Source organism: Poecilia formosa, unplaced genomic scaffold, assembly GCF_000485575.1.
Source record: "Poecilia formosa unplaced genomic scaffold, Poecilia_formosa-5.1.2 Scaffold142, whole genome shotgun sequence".
NCBI classification, from domain to species: domain Eukaryota; kingdom Metazoa; phylum Chordata; class Actinopteri; order Cyprinodontiformes; family Poeciliidae; genus Poecilia; species Poecilia formosa.
Genome location: NW_006800081.1, coordinates 1,315,294 through 1,320,807, shown reverse-complemented (window position 1 = coordinate 1,320,807; position 5,514 = coordinate 1,315,294).

Here is a 5,514-nt window from a genome sequence, read left to right as displayed (position 1 = left end):
ACCAAAATTTAAATACTCCTGGCATTTTTAAATGCCTGGTGTTAATGATGTCCCGGAAATGTCAAGGACTCATGTCGGAAGTATAGATAAGATACATAGAAGAGACTGATTAATAGATCACCTGCACAGAAGGGTTATGCATTATAATGTTGATATCCGTAGATATGGAAATAAAAATATACCTCATTTCATCTCTTCACATAAAGCAGCAAATTGACTTGTTTAGGAAATCAAAGCAACACACGCCCAGTTCACAATATTAGGGTTTTATGCCTGTCGTTGTCCTGATTTTCCCCTTCTGGCAACCTTAAGGATGCCCTGGTTGTTGGGATGGTTCCTAAGATAATCTTAAGAGTTATGTTAAGAGTGATCTGGTCTGCTTGGACAGACACTGTGACTGCTAGGGTCTAAGATGAGGGATATTCAATGTATTGGATTGTCTTGATCTGATATCACAGAGTGTGTGAGGTCCCCCAAGGACAAACGGAAACTCGCTCTGGTGACGGAAACGTGGAGGGTAATTCTAAATGAATATGACAAAACGGTTGACATTGTCATTATCTATTGTTTTTATTTATTTATTATATTCATTTACGGGCAATGGTCCACAAACCGTTGCCATTGGTTCTTGACCCGTTAGCCATGTTGGTTTGCTTTGAACTCATGTTTGGTCTCGAGAGTAATGTCAATGTCAGTCACTCACTTGAATAAATGTCTTTTTTTCCTCTTTTTTTTTTTTTTTTTACTTGAATGTCCTTTAGGTTTTGAAAATCAGATTTTAAAATCTTGACATGTGAATCAGGCATTTGTGGTCTGGAATGTCTGTCCACCAATGTCTGTCCACCAAACTGCATTCCATCTCCATGGCAACCAACTGTTTTTTATATATATATATATATTGAGTGGCACAATAGCAACAACCCAAATATTTAGCTCGTCTCCAGGTTCCTCAGCAGACTCGTTGTTTTGTCCGTTACTACATCCTGTTGGATGAAGAGACATTGTTATGGAGACGTTCAAGAATATTTATTCATCACACTCTCTGCATTCCCACGTTTAGCACAAATTTGACTCGTCTTGAGGAAGTACATTGAGATTAAACTAATTACTGGACTTCAGCCGTGGGTAGTTTTATTAGAAGCATTGAGGCGTCTGGATAGAACATGTTTGACAGTGATAGCTGGATGCCATACCTCGGAGCATTGGCCAGGAAACAGATGCCACCAGTGTTGGTGCTTTAGTAGAAAACAAACATTTTGTAATTTTTTATTTTTTAAATCTGTCCTCCAAACCCGAGTTACCTCTTTTTTTGCCATATGTTGCTGAAGGTTAGCCTTGATTGAATTGCTGAAAAAAAATAAACAACAAAACACTGGAGTTTTTCCTAAAGCAAGAAATCCAGCTCAGGGTGGTGGATTTGCATCAGATTTCTTTCTATATTTTACTTTGCCTTTATTTATAGTGTCTGTTTCTGCTTTGTTGACATTTCTCATATATTCTTGTTAGTTTTTAGATTTGTTTTCTTTGTGTCCATTTTCCTTCTTTTCTTTCATTTACTTCTTTTAAACTCTTTATTGCTAAGTAAAACTTGCAGACCTACCCTTCTCAAATATTTGCCCAAAAGAGGTTGACATCAGGCATGCAAAAGATAGAGTCTGACTTGAAAACGCCCCTAACGCCCCGCTCTTTCTCGGAAATGCTTTCTGCAACAACACATTTTACTGCTGGCTTCTCATAAGTGGGAATATATGGACAAATTTGTCAGGAATGCGCCGTTTCAGAAAGCCACTTCAAAGTCTGACATACAAATCTTAAACATATTTACGTGCAGCTTAAAAACAAACTTCCACAGAAAACCATTGTCAAGAGCAGTTTTCTCTGCAGCTCTGTTTACTTGACTTCCCTGCCTGCAGACAATCTGCAGTTGTGTTGACAGGAAAAACATAAGGGCATCAGTAGTGCACTCTGAAAGCGATGCCCTGGTTCAGATCCTATTTCTGTCCATATTAGCTGTGATTATGCTGCTGCTTAAGGAACCCTGCTCTGATCCGAAATAGATCTAAACCTTACTGGTGGCAAGTAACCTCATGCCCCAAGTAGCCTGAAGGGCATAATGATGTAAAGGAATGCTGAAGCATAAAATCATCCTTTCTTTTCCTTCTTTTTTAGCTGCTAATTCTTGAATCAGATTTGTTATTCATCAGTCTGAGGAAACCGTGCAAAAAATATACTGTCTCTGAATTTGGAGCAGAGCTCCTGCAGAAAAATGAATATTTCAGTGGTTGTTCTTATCTAAACAGAGATGGTTTTATGTATTCTGACTGTTGCACAGCGCAGTGCAAGCATTTACAAATTGGATTAAAATTTGACTGGCTTGCCTGACGAAATATTCTGACTGCAAATGTGGGGTGTAACTCCGCCTGTTCCTTCAAACTGTTGCAGTAAATTGAGGTCAGTAACTGTGAAGCATGCAGGATAGTTTTATGGAGGAGCTTGCATGAAATACAACACAAACATCTTCACTCTGTACAGTGAAAATGAGTTTGATCCCGCTTTTCTTTTCTTTTTTTTACTGCACATCATAACTCTCACACCTACACCTCGCACCCTGAGGTGTCAGCTCAGAGCGCGCTTTATGACAGTCTCTGAGGAATCTGAAAGATTGGGTGGACGTCCTTTAATACCTTGAAGGTCACCATGTTTCCTGTGTTGTTGTGAAACAGGTGTATGTTTCTGAATCTGATGTCACAACACAGTAGGGAAGCTACAAAGTTATTTAAATAGAAATGGCATGTAGATAAGTGTTCTTGCCTTTTCTGTCTATGATTTGAAAGCTAGCCTTGTTCCAGAGATTCAATATAAATTGAATTTAAAGCAGTGCACATTAATTGTAGTTCCATTTTCATTACCTCGATACAAATTCTTCTCTGGGACAAGTAAAAAAATTAAAATTACCTCAAATGGTCTCTCTTTGTTTTGGAAAATTCCTAGTTTGAAATATTCAGTAGTGTAAGCCAATATGGAAAGCTATCTGCAATAATTTTAGGGAAGCAACTCTTACTGCCCTCCGATCTGGGTAACGTTATATCTGCATTAAAAAAAAAAAAAAGTATTATTAATGTCCCTACAAATCTTAAAGAGCTTTTGTCTCTCGGCCGCTAAAGATAAATGTCATGTATGGACACTAAGGAGAGTCAGAGACCATCCAACTGGTCCAACATAAAAAAATATGTAGAGTGTAAAGGCTTGAAATATGAAATCAGAAATGTGGAAACAAAACAGGTTTAAACATGTAGCTTTACAACATGTCTGCCGTGTTAGCTAATACGGCCTCCGATGGATTGCTTTGACAGGAATGTTGACAGAAAGAACAAAGGGAGATTATATAAGCCACTCACCACCAATTCATCTGCTGTAAACACCGATCGCCTGTATGCAAGTGCAATTTAAAAGTCGTGGCACCTGCATCAGTCTATTTGCAATTTTATTATCTAATAATCAAATCCAACAGAGAAGGTGTCGCTGTGTGTTTAACTACAACAGTGTGTGACGGCGAGTGTGTTTTATTTTATTCATATTTAAACACCTTTAGAGTCCTTGGAACATTTTCCTGAGCACCAGATTCATTTTTAATTGAATATTCTTGCCAAAAAAGTAAATTTAGAGAATAGTCCACCCTTACCTTCAGAACATTCTTTACAGGAGTAAGAGTATAAGTCTCTTCCAAATTACAATCTTCTGGGCATTTCATATAAAATGCACCTTCTGATCAAAACTGCTGCAGGTAAATAGGTGGTGTTTACCTGTGACATATCTGTGACGTAGTACTGCTGTTTTCGTTTTGTCACCTGATAAAAGACAAACTTATTTAGCAGACACTGAATGATTACAGTCAACTGTAAATAAATGTTGTCATTGCAGAAACCCATCATCTAATTGACTGCTGTCCGTGCCAAAAGTAACAAAGCATACTAAGTGTTAATACTGAAATGATAAAGCCAAATGTTTATGGCATATATAATAAAATTTATTTGCATATTCCTTTCATATTATAATCTAAAATAATTTTTAAAAATGTGGAATTCAATAGTGGTTAATGTTTAAACCAGTAATATGTTAAAACCATATTCAAACAAACAAACAAACAAAGAAAAAACAAACAAACAGAAACAGTATAAACATTAGTGCTTATTTAGTTTCTGTATGTTGGCTCATTGTGCAATGGTTAAACTGTCATTGCTACATACAGCCTAACATCTGATTGGTTAACCTGCAAACAAGTTGACTTTAGGCCAATTAAAACTGAAAGGAGCAGTGGTAGCCCCGCCCATTTGTGGATGAGGTTCACAGATAAACTGTGTGGTGACATATTCAATTCATTGTATATTTATAAAAGAGCTGGGAGGAGCGGTGTTATGTATTTTCTGTTCAGATGGTGACATTTTGAACCACAATTAAGTATGTATGTTAAATTATATACATGAAAAACAACTTAAAAAAATTATTTGGCATCAAAGCCATATCTGATGCCTTAAAATCGGTCTCATCACAACAATGCTTCTCCATCCATTGATGCCGTTTTTAATGAGGGAATGACAATATAGCACAATATAAAGTCCAACAAAGTCAAAATACACATGTATTTGTTTTCTATTTTAATTATTTAAGGACATATTCTAGTATTTGTTTATTTGTTCTGTGTGTTTCTGTCAGATTTTAACCTCCACAGAACACCAGGCAGACATGGCTGCCATGGATCTCAGGCGCTCGCTTCTCTAAGCCTCAGCTTCTGGAAAATCAAACTACTTTTTTCTGACCGCATCATAAAAATGTCAGATCTCTGTCTGACTCGTGGCGGGAAGAAATATTTCAGCCCCAATCAGAAAATGTCAGTGCTGACAAAATGTATGCCTTCACTGCTTGATTCATGATGTTCTGTTGACATCTCTAATGTTTCCAGGAGATTAGAACTTATAACATTAATTATTCTTACTCTGCCATATTGGCGCAAAACTCTATTCATCTGCCTTTGATGCAGTGCAATACAAAACAATTGCTATTTGCTGATTCAATGTGTGCTTTCCTGTAGTGCTCAGACTTTTTGCTAATCTAATACTGATAAAGGATACTCAGCTGCTATCACTGCTGACCTGACTGTTTATTTTTCCTACTCCTATTTTTACACCCCACCCCCCTCCATCCATCCATCTGTCCCTCAGTTTTTTCCTCAGCTTGAGAACAGGAGCAGATGGAAAGGGAGCGTGTTGCCTAACGCCAGGTGGTCAACAGACAGAAAGAATACGGGAAGGAGGGACGGAGGGAGGGACAGTGTGCCTGCGTAGTCATGGCACAGCCTTGTAACCTGCACTGACCTGTGATAAGACAGAGGGGGGGACTTCTGTGATTTGTCTAGCTAAACCATATGAATATTTTGGGCTCTTTGACCTTGTTTGCTTTAGATAGGAGAGAAATCACCCGATGTTTCTTTCCACACGCTTATCATTTATATATATA